The sequence below is a fragment of the Bubalus kerabau genome, chromosome 13 (assembly GCF_029407905.1).
Source record: "Bubalus kerabau isolate K-KA32 ecotype Philippines breed swamp buffalo chromosome 13, PCC_UOA_SB_1v2, whole genome shotgun sequence".
NCBI classification, from domain to species: domain Eukaryota; kingdom Metazoa; phylum Chordata; class Mammalia; order Artiodactyla; family Bovidae; genus Bubalus; species Bubalus kerabau.
In genome coordinates this window covers 78,248,072-78,263,510 of record NC_073636.1, presented here as the reverse complement: position 1 = coordinate 78,263,510, position 15,439 = coordinate 78,248,072, and the positions used below count along the sequence as shown (strand labels likewise).

The 15,439-nt window shown below is 49.9% G+C and overlaps 1 protein-coding gene and 1 non-coding gene across 2 annotated transcripts in view; one reads left to right on the top strand and one right to left on the bottom strand.

The window, feature by feature from the left end:
- Nucleotides 1-15,439, top strand: part of KCNB1 (potassium voltage-gated channel subfamily B member 1) — a 120,590-nt gene that overhangs the window by 71,134 nt on the left and 34,017 nt on the right. The window lies entirely within an intron of this gene.
- Nucleotides 7,467-7,539, bottom strand: TRNAE-UUC (transfer RNA glutamic acid (anticodon UUC)). Its single transcript has one exon. It is a non-coding gene; the product is annotated as a tRNA-Glu (tRNA).

The window sequence follows — 15,439 nt, the reverse complement described above, 5'->3', positions numbered from 1 at the left end:
GCCCTGCTCTTAAAGGGGCAGCTGGGCGTGGCGGCTAGGGATTGAGGTCTGGCTTGGCCTCAAAGCCCCATCACTTCCTCGGGCAAGCTCCTTCCTGGGCTATAAAATGAGGTATTAATAATTCTTCTTTCATAGGGTTTTGAGAGGTTTAAGTGAGTTAACACAGTACTTTTCAACCTGAGGGTCATAAAATCAATTTAGTGGGTCACAACCACCATTGAAAACCCAAGAACATCAGCAACAAACAAACAAACAAAAATGCCAGAATATGTCTCACTAAGAATCCATGTTGTGTGAGGAGCCTTTATTTCAGAATGGGAATGCTCTCTGGTTTGTTTTGTAAATGTCTCTCTTCCTCAGGCGGCCCTTCTTAAAGTCTTGAAAGTACCATTAAAATACTCGACAAAGTTCATACAGTAGACTCTCAAACTGTGGTGGCTGATGTTTTCTTGTGGGTAGCAAGAAAAGACTTCCTGTTGACTTCTCTACAGTATCAGCAGTTTCACCCCATCTTACACACAGGAAAACTGAGTCTCAGAGAAAGAAGAGGCTGTCCCATGCCAGTGAACCAAGCAGAGCTGCAAACCCTGGCCTGACCAGGCCTGAGTACTGCCTACCCTCCCCCATCTAGGTCTGCAGGCATGCATGCGTGCTAAGTCATTTCAGTCATGTCCGACTCTTTGCGACCCCATGGACTGTAGCCTACCGGGCTCCTATGTCCGTGGGATTTTCCAGGCAAGAATACTGGAGTGGATTGCCATACCCTCCTCCAGGGATCAAACCTGTGTCTCTAAAGTCTCCTGCATTGGCAGGTGGGTTCTTTACCACCAGCGCCACCTGGGAAGCCCCAGGTCTGCAGGAGGTGGAGGGGTAATCCTCTGACTGCTAATGAGAACTCCCGCCTGGCAGGACTCGGTCTGTCTGGGCAGGGGCTTCTGGGGCTGGGGCTACCCTTGGCTGTGACCCCAGAGGCAGTGCAAACCCCCAACCCAGTGATCTTGCCTCTCTAGTACCCCACCCCCAGGTCAGAGGGGAGAAGGCTGTAGTTTTTCTGCTGCTTTATAGACTTTCCAAAAGCCAGCAAGTCTAGGGGAAATTCCCAAGTGGAGCAAAGGAAGATGCGTTGGCTTGTGCAGGGCTGTGAGGAGGGGCGGCCAGTCTGGCAGGGTCTGCAGGCTGTGGAAAGGCAGGGGTGGGGGTAAGAGGGGAGGGGAGGGGAGGGGAGGGCTGAGAGGAGGGGACCACTATGAGGTCACAACGGAAAACAGGCCCTCAGCTGAGAGGCGGAAAACCTGGGTCCCAGGCTTAATTCCCCCCCAGCAGGGTTGTGCGCCTGAGGGCCAGTTCCTTCCCCTCTCTGGCCCTCAGATTCCACACCCGTATAATGGGCATGGTGGCTCAGAGGCCCTTTAGGAAACTCACCACTCAGATGTCTTAGAAACGCTCCTATGAGCCTGCAATTCTGATTCTGAAAAATCTCCTCAACTTCCCCAGTGGGGAAGGCCTCGTGTACTTATTCATCCAACAAACATTTATTGAGCACCTCCTGTGTACAGGGAGCGGGGGACACATAGGGGACCAAGGCAGACCCAGTCCCTGCCCCTCATTCTAGTGCATGAGACAAGCCAAGAAAGAAATGACCGAGTGCTTTCAAAGCCCTGGAAGAGGGTCTAGGGATAACAAGTGAGGGTAGGGGGCGGGCTGCTTTACCAAGATGGTCAGGAAGCTTCTCTGTGGAGGTGACATCTGAGCTGAAACCTGAAGAGGGAGGAGGAAAGAGACCCAGGGAGACCTCAGGATAGTGGACCACAAGTGCCAAGGCCCTGAGGCTGGAGGGCCAAGAGGCCAGGGTGAGGAAGAGGTGGGTAAGATAGGAGAGGCAGTCAAAGCCAGATCAGGCAGGGCCTTGAGGCCTTTGATTGGCTTTTGTTCCCAGTGTGCCAGGTCACCCTAGGGGCTTTTGAGCAGGGCAGTCACAGAATCATCGCGTTTTTAAAAGATGCTTCTGAGTGGAGAATGGGTTGCAGGGATGAGGGGGGACACCAATAAGGGGACCACTGCCATTGTCCTTGCAGGACTCAGGAACCTGGAGCAGGGTGGTGGTGGAGGACATGGGGACAAGCGGTCAGACTCTAGGTCCATTTTGAAGGTGGAGAGAGCAATCAGGGAGGGCTCCCAGGTTGGTGGCCTGAGGCTCTGGGAAGACGGGAGTGCCCTCTGCCGCAACAGGGAAGAGCCAGTACAGAGCAAGTGGGGGCTTGGCTTGGCCTCGTGAAGTTGGAGACACCAGTGGGACATCCAAGTGTCAAAGCCAATGACCTCCCACCCAGTCCAGCCCCGCCCGCCCAGATGGCGTGTGGAGGGGAGCCCGCCTTGCGGCAGAGATTAATTCCCGTGACCCAGTTCTGTCTGCCGGTGGCTATGTGGGTCACCTGGACTGCAGGGCTTTGCCCCTCAGAGCCTGTCCCGCACCCACCCTCCCCTCTCTGGTGTTCTCAGTTCTCAGGACCCTGCGGCCCCAAGAACACTGAGGGAGGGAAACCAGAACATAGCTGTTCCACTGGCCCGCCTGTGAGCCCTGGATCCCCCTGTCTGTGCTCTTGTTGTTCCCTCTGCCTAAAATCCCTTTTCCCCTCCTTTTATTCTTTTTTTTTTCTTTTTTAATTTTTGGCCACACCCCACAGCATGTGGGACCTTGGTTCCCCCGCCAGGGATGGAACCAGTGCATTGGAAGGTGGAGTCTTAACTCCTGGGCCTCCGGGGAAGTCCCTCCGCCCCACTTCCCCTCTCAACTCTCACATATTCTCTCCACCCTTTTATGTCAAGCCCAGAAGCCGCCAAGAAACCTTCCTGGCTTTCTACTTAGAATAATAGGTACCATATTTTAAATGCCTATTAAGTGCCAGGCTCTGTAAAAAGTAATTTATCTTTCTGGTCTCATCTAATCTTTGGAGACAGAGATGACTGCTTCTGTTTTACTGATGAGCAAGTTAGGGTTGAAGGAGGTAAAGTCACGATCTTGAGGTCATGTGAGGGAAGCGGCAGGGGTGGCAGAAATTCAAACTATACTCTGTCATGTTTTACAGAGCAGCTTAGGTACTTCTGTGCCTAAGGGACCCTGGGCTCCTCAAGGGCATAGATTGAGTGTATTTAGTTTTTGCATCCCCAGAATCTGGCACAAGCCCTCCATACATGCTGGCTGGCTGGCTGGATAGATAGATGGATACGTAGGAAGATAGATGGATGGATACCTAGTAGATGGGTGGGTGGATTTGTGGATGGGTGGGTAGATGAATTATAGATGAACAAGTGGCTAAATGATGGATGGATGGATGGATGGTGGGTAAGTACATAGATGGGTAGACGGAAGGAAGGAAGGATGGGTGAGGTGGATGGAGTAGAAAAAGACAAGAAAGGTGTGAGAGATAGACAATTTCCACATGAGAAAGCTGTTCTTGCACATTAAGTCATTGGTGATGCTCCCCAATGATCAAGGATCATTGATCAAGGATGCTCCCCAAGGATCAAGCAGTTCAGAGGCCAACTCCTTTCAAAGAAAACTGGAAACAGATCCACCATTTATTCAGCACCCATTATGGATCAGGCACCATCCTAAGAACCTTATGTGCATTAATCAATCCTCACAAAGCCCTATGAAGAGAGTACTATTCTTATTTCTCAGATGAGAAATCAAACCACTTACCACAGGAGTGAGACCCTTGTGGACCATCATAGCACAGCCTGCTGGTGGGATGTGAATCAGAAGCTACAGTAATTTCAAGGTGGCACAGAGGTAAAGAATCTGCCTGCCAATGCTGGGGACACGGGTTCGATATCTGGGTTGGAAAGATCCCCTGGAGTAGGAAATGGCAACCCACTCCAGAATTCTTGCCTGGAAAATCCCATAGACAGAAGAGCCTTGCGGGCTACAGTCCATGGGGTGGCAAAGAGTCAAACAGGATGGAGCATGCAAGCGTCATCTCAACTCTGAAAGGTTTTCTGACCCCATGGCCTTTGTACTTACTGGTCTCTGCTTGGGGCCATCTGCCCCAGGCTCCTTCTCACAGTCAGATCTTAGCTCAAACATTTCCTCTTAGAAAGGCCATTATCAACCACCTTACTCAGCAGCCCCCCAACTATTCTAAGAATTACTTAGGGACAATACAGATTTGGCTGCTGTGGTAGAGACCCAAATAGATGTGGCTTATGCAATATCAAATATGTTTCTTCTCTTTCTCAGTAAGGAGAGGTCACTGGTTCTTGAAATGTGATATATACATCTGAGGTGTATGGGGCCCCCACAAAGCGGGCAGGTGCAGTGGTCGAGAGAGGGCTCTGAACCCAGCTGTGCCTGAATCCAAATCTCACCACCACCTCTCACAACTGAGGTCAGGTGGACCTGGCACAAGGATCTTAGCCTCTCTGAGCTTGTATTTCCGATCTGAAAATTCAGCTGTTAATAACATCCTATTTCATAACTATCCCAGGAATGGATACACACAAAATGTCCAGAGCAGGGTCAGCAAGCCAGGGCCTACTAGCCAAGTCTAGCCCACCAACTGTTTTTGTATGGCCTGCAAGCTACAAGTGGTTCTTACATGTTTCACTCACTGAAAAATATCAAAGAAGAAATCTCAATTCAGAGAATATGAAAATTATGTGAAATTCAAATTTTACTGTCCCATAAAATTTTATTGGAACACAGCTCATTTGTTTCTGTTTGTTTCTGGCTGCCTTCATGCAAAAGATGCTGCTTCCCTGGTGGTTCAGATGGTAAAGAATCTGCCTGCAATGCAGGAGACCTACCTGGGTTTGGTCCCTGGGTTGGAAAGATCTCCTGGAGAAGGAAATGGCAACCTACTCCAGCATTCTTGCCTGGGAAATCCCATGGACAGAGGAGCCTGGTGGGCTACAGCCCATGGGGTCACAGAGTCGGACACGACTGAGTGACTAACACTTTAACTTGTACCAAGTGCAGAGTGCAGCGGTTGCGACAGACCGTGTGACCCACGATGTCTGGCCCTTTACAGAGAAAGTTTGCCGAAGCCTCGTCTACAGAGCGTTGCCTGGTACACAACAAACCTCAGATGGTGTTAACTCAGTGAGGCCCTTGGGAAGCTGCTATGGCGCAGGGGCCAGACTGGGTTTATTAAGTACCAATTGTGGGCTGCGCCCTGGGCTAGGAACATTATGTGGGCAAATCTCATCTCAGCACGTGGAATTAGGTGTGACTATGTCCATTTTATGCGGAGAAGGCAATGGCACCCCACTCCAGTACTCTTGCCTGGAAAATCCTATGGACGCAGGAGGCTGGTAGGCTGTAGTCCATGGGGTCGCTAAGAGTCGGACACGACTGAGCGACTTCCCTTTCACTTCTCACCTTCATGCATTGGAGAAGGAAATGGCAACCCACTCCAGTGTTCTTGCCTGGAGGATCCCAGGGACGGGAGAGCCTGGTGGTCTTCCGTCTATGGGGTCGCACAGAGTCGGACACGACTGAAGCAATTTAGCAGCAGCAGCAGCAGCAGCCAATGGCCAAGACTGCACTCTCAAGGCAGAGGGCCTGGGTTTGATCCCACCTGCTGCAACTGAGACATGATACAGCCCAATAAATCCTTTAAAAAAAAAAAAAACAAAGGCGATCCCTGAGCCCTACCGCAGACCTCCTGAATCAGCCTCTGTGGGGGGACCCAGGATGCTTCGCCAGCAAGAGTCCCCAGAGGATTCCAGCATCAGAGGGGTGGTTGGCAGGAGGAGGTCCCCATGGGCTGCAGCTGGCAGAGGGTGGGGATCTTCCCAAGGAAGGGTGAGCTGAGGAAGAGTTGGACAGGTAAGGGGAAAGCAAGGGGTGGCCTAGGCAGGGCAGCCTGCCCGTGCGGAGTCGAGGAGGCAGTGTTGAGGCTGGTCTCCACGAGCTCTGGAACTCCGGGGAGACAGGCAGCTCTCCTACCCGGGAAGATCTTCCTTTCCTCTGGGATTTTAAGAAGAAACTGGAAGCTCCTCACTCCAGCCTCCAAAACCCCGTGTGATCTGCCTTTCCGTCATCATCTCTGACCTTCCTTTCCTTGCTTCTTCCACCCTGGCCTCCTCTCTGGTCCTGAAACATACCTTGTTCCTGTCTCAGGGCCTTTGTACTTTCTGCTTTCTCTATCTTGCTCATCCTCAGACTTCAGCTTAACAGCCAGCTCCGAGGGACCTTTCCTGACCAGCTGCCTTCTCCCTCATAGGCATCTCTCCCCACAACCACATCCCTGCTGTTATTTATCTGTTTATTGGCTCCTCCTCTCTCCTGGGGCTTCCCAGGTGGCTCAGTGGTGAAGAATCTGACTGCCAATGCAGGAGAGGCGGGTTCGATCCCTGGGTCAGGAAGTTCCCCTGGAGGATTAAAAATGGCAACCCACTCCAGTACTCTTGCCAGAAGAATCCCATGGACAGAGGAGCCTGGCGGGCTATGGTCCGTGGGTTCGCAGAGTCAGACACGACTGAGCGACTGAGTACACACACACCTCTCTCCTGAGAAATGACTTCCTGCTTCCTTCACGGCTGTGCTCCTCAGAGCCCAGCACAGTGCCTAGAACTCAGATATTATCCAGTACCTGGTGACCAAATGAACGAAAAATGTGAAACATGCCCCAGAGAAGGGCTGAGCCAAACTTCTAGGCTCTTGTCCTGGTGAAGTACTCAGCACCCAGGGAGCGGCCGGCTAAGGTTTCAGATGAGAGCTCTGTGGCATGAAAGTGGGTGGAGAGGGCCCTCCCTGGTGGTCCAGTGGCTAAGACTCCACGCTCCCAATGCCGGGGGCCCACGTTCCATCCCCTATCGGGGAACTGGATCCTTCATGCCGCAACTGAGACCCAGTGAGGCCAGATAAATACTAAAAGAAAAAAAAAAAAAGTTGGGGAGAATTCCTGAAAGAGAAAACAAGGCAGCTGAAAGGGCCTTTTCCTTCCTCTTACCCCTTGGAGAGGAAGACATGCTGTTGCCTTCTGGAATTCTCCAGTCATCTCACTGCCTCCACAAACCCGGGAGCCACCCCAGCTCCCTTCACTGAACAAGCCCTGGACCAGCCCTCCACAGGCACACTCCCGTCAGATCCCACCACTCAACGAGTGACGAAGGGTCCCTGCACCCATTTCACAGATGGAGAAACAGATTTGGAGAGGGAAAGGAATTTGTCCTGGGTCCAGGGTGAAACCCAAACACTGGAACTCAGCCCTCTCTCTAAAGCCCCTTTTCTCGGCCCCCATGTTGCCTGCCGCTCAACCCCATCATCCATGCCACTTCTGTATACTCCCCTAACACGCCACTGTCAGAAAGCTCCTCTGCAATCTAACTCAAAGCCAGGAGACAGGCAGCTTTGTTTCTGTTTCACATGCAAATTTAGGGCTCAGTTTCCACCAGAAAGGCATAGAGAGGTGAAATATTTATTTGGCTGCGCTGTCTTAATTTCGGCATGTGGGATCTAGTTCCCTGACCAGGGATCGAACCTGCGCCCTCTGAATTGAAAGTACAGAGTCTTAGCCACTGGACCACCAGGGAAGACCTCTGCCTCAAGGTTTGAACCAGAGAAGTCAAAGAGTGAGCAGGAGAGGCAGGCCATGCTCCCAGTTTTATTCCCAGTCACAAAATTAGGCTGACTCTGAAGGTCATTCATTGTACATATGGGGAGGGTAAGGCCCAAAGATGGGGAAAGACTTGCTGAGGTCACATGTGGCAGAGTTGGACCCAGAACCAGACTCGGTTTCCCCAGCCATAAAATGGGTTAGACTGGATGGGATGGGGAGCCTGGCAAATGTTCTCTCCCAAGCCTCAAGTGGTGCCTCCTGTAGGAAGTCTTTCCTCCGGCTCCCTGGTGGACTCAGATTCTCCCAGGCAGTGGGCTCTCCCCCTCTCCCCTGGACCCTCTCACTCTGCTTTGCAATAAGTTGTGTGTCTGTCCTCTGCTACTAAACAGGAAGGAGGGTTGGGTCTTCCTTGCTCTTGCAGACCTGGTGTCTGGTCCAGAGTTGATCACCTTTAGTTAAAATGTATGCATTTTTATTTAGGTGTATATGCAGTATCAGAGAAGGCAATGGCAACCCACTCCAGTACTCTTGCCTGGAAAATCCCATGGACGGAGGAGCCTGGTGGGCTGCAGTCCATGGGGTCGCTAAGAGTCGGACATGACTGAGCGACTTCACTTTCACTTTTCACTTTCACGCATTGGAGAAGGAAATGGCAACCCACTCCAATGTTCTTGCCTGGAGAATCCCAGGGACGGGAGAGCCTGGTGGGCGGCTGTCTATGGGGTCGCACGGAGTAGGACACGACTGAAGCGACTTAGCAGCAGCATATGCAGCATACCAGCCCTTCATTCATTCAACCGGCGGCCCCCGCGCATCAGGCACCACAGCGCTAGGAGTTGCAGGTTTGGCGATGGACACAATGAACACGGCAGACTGGGCTCCACTGCACAGAGCTCCTAGCAGACTGGTGGAGATGGGCATTGCACCTCATCCTGCAAACATTCAAACTCACGTTGGCGGGGCCAGGGAGAGAGTGAGGTGCCCAGGGCGTAAAATTTAAGATGTTCACTCTCGAGGTGGTAGTGTATGCCCCCTCCTCAGCCTGGCCCTGAAAGCATGAGCAGAGAGACGTGCCCTCATCAGGGAGGCAGGAGAGGGTCATGGAAGGCAGTCCTGAGAAGGGAAGATGTATAAACACACGCATCACTCAGGGTAATGGTTCTCCACTCCCTAACCAATCCAAGCCCCTTTTATATGACAAATATTCTGTGAACTCCTCACCACTAAATGAAAGTCATAGATAATATACTTGACTTGGTCGGGAAGATCCCCTGGAGAAGGAAATGGTAACCCATTGCAGTATTCTTGCCTGGAAAATCCCCTGGACTGAGGAGCCTGGCAGGCTACAGTCCCTGGGGTCAAAAAGAGTCGAACACGACTGAGCGACTTCACTTTTCCCTTTTCCCTAGCAGTCCAGTGGTTAAGACTCCGCATTTCCACTGCAGGGGGCACTCCCAAGGGTTTGATCTTTGGTTGGGGAACTAAGATCCCACATGCTGCACAGTCAAAAGAAAAAAAAGAAGCAGATACTAGACTTTGCCTGTGTACATAACTCATCCCCCAGCCAAATCAATACACGTAATGCCCTAACTTTAGCAGAAAGAATTACAAGGAAAATAATTTATATTAAACTTGTATGTATTTCAATATACAAATGCCTGGTCACGACAGTGACTCCAGAAAACACGATGAAGCGTCGGGTGCATACCCTATACATAGACTCCAGAAAACACGATGAAGCGTCGGGTGCGTACCCTATACATAGACTCCAGAAAACACGATGAAGCGTCGGGTGCGTACCCTATACATAGACGCGCTGCAAGTGCGACAGAGGGAGAAACAGAGCCACAGGTGTGTTGGCAGCCCACGTACCACGAGTGGCGCTGCCATCGGTCATGTGGTTTTTCCAATGTCGTGAGTAACTCTCAGTAAAGTTCTGAACAGATGAAAGTACGGTTCTACAGCTGTTTCAGTCAATGGTTGCATTTCTGGAAAATTCGGGATATGTTGAATCTTGGCACTGGCGGGAGATTTTGATGTGTTTAGATGTAAAATGGAGTCAGAGCCTAGGTTCGAGAAATCGTAAGCAGCCCTGTTTTGTGCGGTTCAGGTCGCCCAGCGTACCAGCCTCTGCCCCCTGGGTGCCCAAGTGCCCCCCCAACTATCCTCAGGACAGCCCCACACTTTTCCAGGCCTTCTGGGCAGAATCACTGGAGCCAGCCTCCAGCTTATAGCCAGTGTCCAAACAGAAGGCCACTCTGTTATCTGTTGGTCCTTCTATTCTCAACCTAATGGCTTGTTTACGCTTTATTTACATTATCAGGGGCCTGGCATGCCTCCGACAGTAGCTTTTTTTTTTTTTTCTCCCCAATTTGTGCACATCCTTGGCAATTAGCCTTGTAAGTAAAGGAGACAACATCAGCAGAAATTTCCTCCTGACCGATCTGAACCAGCCTTGTTCCCAAGAAGTCAGCAGCCCCTGGCTGACTCCACTGTGAATTCTCAGCTGCTCCAGACCAGCCCTGTGGACAATAACCAGCTCCCCTGTGCACTCACAACCAGAAATGGCAGCTCATGAGGTCTGGAACCCCTGCCGTTGTTTTTTAGAACCAGAACCATAGTGAGTGCTTCTATGAGCTAAAGCCTTTTTTAAAAAAAATAATTTTGTTGATTTATTTTTTTGGCTGTGCTGGGTCTTAGTTGTGGTATGTGAGATCTTCAGTCTTCATTGAAGTACGCAGTATCTTTAGTTGCGGCAAGTGGGATCTAGCTAGCTCATCAGGGATCGAGCCCGGACCCCCTGAATTGGGAGTGTGGTCATAGCCACTGGACCACCAGGGAAGTCCTTATGAGCCAAAGACTTAACTCCAACAGACTTTCTTACCCAAGCAGCTAATGCATAACTGGGTTTCTCTTCCTTGAGAAGGAAGAGACAGAAAAAGAAAATTTCTTTTATTTCCTCCTTCATCCTTTCACCTTTCCCTAACAAGCCCCCGCCCCCCACCCCCCCACAATTAGACATGCAACTCCTGGTCTCCAAGAGGGAGATCTTATCCAGAATAAAGTACTTCACTTCTTGCCTTTAGAATTTCCAGATTTTAAGTCCTCCCTATTGAAAGCTAGGGATCTTTTAAGAGTAAAGGATGATGATTCATGATTCATCTTATATAATTATCCTTGGAACCAAACCCATGAGGCATGCAGACCTACTGTGTGTTGTTTCTACTCATCCTCACCACCTCCAGGATAGACCTTTCTCATCCCCGTGTTGCTGATGAGGAAACAGAAGTTCAGAGAGGGCTGTGACTTGCCCAGGGTCACACAGAAGGTCCGCTGCAAAGCCGGAGTTCATCCCGGATCCACTGTTCTCAGAGCCCACCCTTGTTACGGTCGCCCTGCTGCAAAGTCCTTTTCCTTCTCCCAGGGTAGAAATAGCTGTTTACCCTATTTTCTATGAACAGGTTTCCAGTGAGGCCTCCAGAATGTGTGTAATCAAGCCAGCAAATTCAAAAATACAGCTCTTATTACGGAACTTAGTATTAGCCAGCCACCCACCCGCCTGGCTCTAATTAAAGGCCTGTCTGTCTTCGGCTTACAAATCTCGGCTTTCTGGGGCCTATAATTTAACCAGTTGCAATCAAGCCCCAGAGAGTTGCTGGTAGAAGACTGGCCTCTCCACTCCCCATCTTACTGAGGCTAGTGATAGACAGACAGGGTACCATTAATATGGCCTTGGGTTCGAACCCTGACTCGGCAGCTCAGAGGTGGGGCTCAGGTGAGGCCGGCAAGGTACAAAAGTCCAGAATCGATATTATTGATTTTTTCTTTTCTTTCAGACTCCAAGATGGCTCAACATGGCAAATCCTGTCTTTATATAAGATATAGATATTTTGTTCATCATGCATTTTTTTTTTGCATTAAGTATGATTTTCTAAAACAGTGCCCTAAAATATTATGTATCTTGATTTCTGAGTTTTGGGAGACTTCAGTTTTGCACCCTTAAATTTGTTCACTCTAGTCTTGGCCCTGGTGCCACTTCATATAACCTTTGTCAAGTTACCACCCACTCGCCTCCAAGCTGCAGTTTTCCCACCTATAAAGTGGTGTTACTAATAGGACCTACCTCATTGTGTGGCTGGATCTCAATCTCTGGCATACAGCTGGCACACAATAATAGCTGCCAGCGTGGGGGAAGAGAGAAACTGGCATTGGCATTGGGGGTGGGATGAGACTTTGATGCAAGACTGTGCATCATGGGGCTTCTCCCATCCTGAGCTCCCACCCACTGAATACCAACCCCACATGTGACGATCAGAAATGCCTGCCCACCCGCAGTTTTCCCAGTGCCTCCCAGAGGACCGTGCCACCACCACCAGGCTAGGTCACCGTCTTGGAGTCACACAGACCTGGGCTCAAATCCATGTTGTCATTTAGCTGTGTGACCTTGGGCAAGTTCCTTACCCTCTCTGAGCCTCTCGTTGTTTTTTTTTTTTTCCTCCTTCATTGGCAAAATGACACCAGTATCTCATAGGGGTGATTTGAGTGTTTGACTCTCCAATTTGTGGTAGTTGCTGCTGTTATGATTATGTCATTTGTATTCAAAGCAGTAAGCTCTTCTTGGAGCAAAGCTCTCTTGTGGCAGTTTGTGGGGGAGGAGGGAACCAGCTACCAGATGAAGTTGTGAAGGAAGAAGCAGATCTAGCCTGCTAATGTGTATTGTTTAAATTGAACTGTATTTACATGTTTTAATTAGCTGCCAGCATTAACAATTTGGAAGATTTCATGGGGAAAAACTAGACTTGTTTGTTTGTTTGCTTCTCTTAAGAAGTCAGAAAATGAGGCCACCTTTGGACCACCTCTTTTCCCTCCAGGAGCTGGTGAGAGGGGCCTGAGCACCCCTTCCTGCTCCGGGAATTTTGCATCCAGCCGGCTGGAGCTGTTTGCACTTCCTGCCTGGGTCTCGTAGGCCACCCTGTTTGCAACCCCTGGCTGGCTGTGAGGGAGGGGGAGGGACGGAGCACTCCTTAGGAAACTGGAAGGACGGGTTCCAAAAGGAAGCAAGGGAGTGGGTCTGGGTTGTCAGGGAAGATAAGAAGCCCTGGAGGAATTCGGAGTGCCTCAAAAGTGGCTGAGAGAATCAGGTTTTATTTGTTCAATCTTGCAAGCTCATCGCAAATTGCTAAGAGCCAGGAAAATGTTAACATTCTAGGGATGGAGGCTGAGAAGAGGCATAGCGAGAACAAAAACCTGGACTCTGGAATCCTCCTAAATTGCCCAAGGAAAGTGGGCAGAGGCTGGGACCAATCAGATAGGGGATGGAGCACCAGGTCAGGAGACCCCTAATCTAGTCCTGCCCTGCCGCAGACTGGCCTGAAGACCTTGGTCAGTCACTCCTCTCTTTGGGCTGATCCTAGACTCTTACCCTAGAATGAGTAAAAGGGAAGCATTGAACCAAGGAGGGGCCTTCAGGCTCTGAAATTTGAGGTCATCTTCTTCATTACACTCATCGTCATCCCAGTACACAGTAGGTGCTTAAGCAGCATTGTACTGTTTTTCCACACAGGTGCATGGAGCTGTGTGGCAATTTTGCCTCATCCAGGGCTGTATTCTCTGAAGGCAGGGCTTAACAGCTCTAGGAACAGCCGGAGAAAGGAGCTGTGTTTATAATCGCTGCCTGGGCTTTGGGCTGGAACTCTAGGGAAGATTCCAAACACAGGCAAGACAAAAAAAAAAGAAAAAAAGGGTTAAATGAGAGCTGGGGTCCCTTGGAGGGCTGAGGGCTCAGGAGACAGACTGTAGGGAACCTGGTCCTGAGCAACCACTGGTCCGGCTCAACTGTGATCTCTCTGAGGAGGGAATGGAGTGGTGAGTACCTTATCCATGGCAGCTGCCACAGGGCCTGACATGCTTGAGGGATGCGTGAATAATTGATGAAAAGAAAGATGGAGACAAAGATGAATATAGGAAATGAGAGAGAGGAAGGGATGGATGGATGGATGGATGGTAGAAGACTAAAGGATATTGGATGCTGCATAAGTGGATAGAAGATGGATGAATTTTAAAATGCAGAATGAGTGGAAGGAGGAAAGAATGAAGGGAGGGAGGGAAGATAAGGAAGAGAGAAAAGGAAAGTAGAGGAACTGACAGGTGGAAAACTGGGTGGATGAATGAACAGGTAGACAGTAGGGCAGTGAGACGGAGGAAGATGGACCATATCCAGTTGGATGGATGGATGGATGAGTGGACACATAAATGTAAACTGGTAAGTGGCTGGCTGGCTGGATGAACGTAAGAATAGAGAATGGGTGAAAGGAAGGAATTAGATGTGTAATGAGATGAATTAGATGGTAGGTGAATGAATGGATAGAAAACGGAGTGGATAGATGAAAGGGTGGAAGAAAGGAGGCTTAGGTCTGCCTCTGAAAAACAATCCACTAATAAACATTTATTGTGCCCCCACTGTGTGCCTAGCCCCATTCTAGGCACTGTGCAGACAGAGAAGTAAGGTCAGGCTCCTTCCCCACCTCGCTTCCGTATTCCAGAACCGCCTCCCCCCAACACAAGGAATTCACTGTCCAGTTGGGGAGAAATATTCAGAGGCTGGGTCTGTTGGCTAAGACAGCTCAGGTAATAGCTACAATCCCCAGCAGTCCATCAAGTCAGCCTGCAAACCAGGCTCCTCCACTGCAGTCTCAGAACCCTGAGTAGGAGCAGAAGATCCTGGCCAGGCTTCTTGTGTGGGCTGCGAGGAAGCTTTCTGAAATGTCTCCCTGACTGGCAGCTTGGTGAGGGCAGGAACCACGTCTGTGCTCACCGCTGCACCCCAGCATCTAGTGAAGCCCATCCTCACACAGAACGCAGTCAATGGCGTTTCTTCCATAAATGAATGAGTAGGTGAGGGAATGAATGAATGGAAGCCTAGTAGCCTGTCCTATGGCAGGAGGCAGACTCCATCACCTTTGCAAACCTCAGTGCCCTTGCACCTGCCTGGGATTTCCCTGGTGGGCCAGTGGCTAAGACTCCAAGTTCCCCAATGCAGGGGGTCTGGGTTCAATCCCTGGTTGGGGAACTAGATCCCACATGCAGCAACTAAAAGTTCACATGCTGCGAGGAAGGTCGAAGATCCTGAACTGCAACTGAGATCCGGTGCAGCCATATAAATGAATAAATAAATATTTTTAGAAGGAAAATGCTTTGTAAACTAGGTAGAGGTTTACAGATGGAAAGCGTGACATTAATAGAGGCAATAGTAGTAACATTAGCATCTATCATAGGAGCAACAATGGCCCCAGAAGTGATTATGTTGGTGGTGGTGATGATGGTGTTATTACTGGCAGTGGTAACAGAAGTATTAATGAAAGTAGTGATTTTATTGATGATGGCAGTGATGGTTATTTTCTTGGTGATAGGAAGGACAAAACTATCAGTAGCTGGGGAAAAGAGAAGGGAGGACGTTCTAGGAGGAAAAAAATATTCTGAGTTCAGTTGCAAGTGACAGAAATCCAATTCAAACTGGCTTATGCTCGAAAAGAAGGGGAGGGATGATTTATTGGCTCAAGCAACTGGAAAGTCCAGAAGTAGCTCTGGCTTCTAGCCCAGATAAACAGGCCCTCGAACCATATTGTAAGGACTTGTCACTGCAACTTAGTCTCTCTCCATCTTTGGTCTCTGCCTTCCCATGGGTGAGCTTCATTCTCAGGCAAGCTCTCTGGGTTTCCTGACCTCCCATCTCCCAGCTAGACATTCCCCTTCGAAAGAAAACTGCTCCTCTCCAGTCCCAGGATGCTATCCAAAGTCCCAGGGCTTGCTCTCATTGGCCATTTTGTATCACATGTCCATCATGCAGCCAATCACTGTGTCTAGGAGGGTTGGAA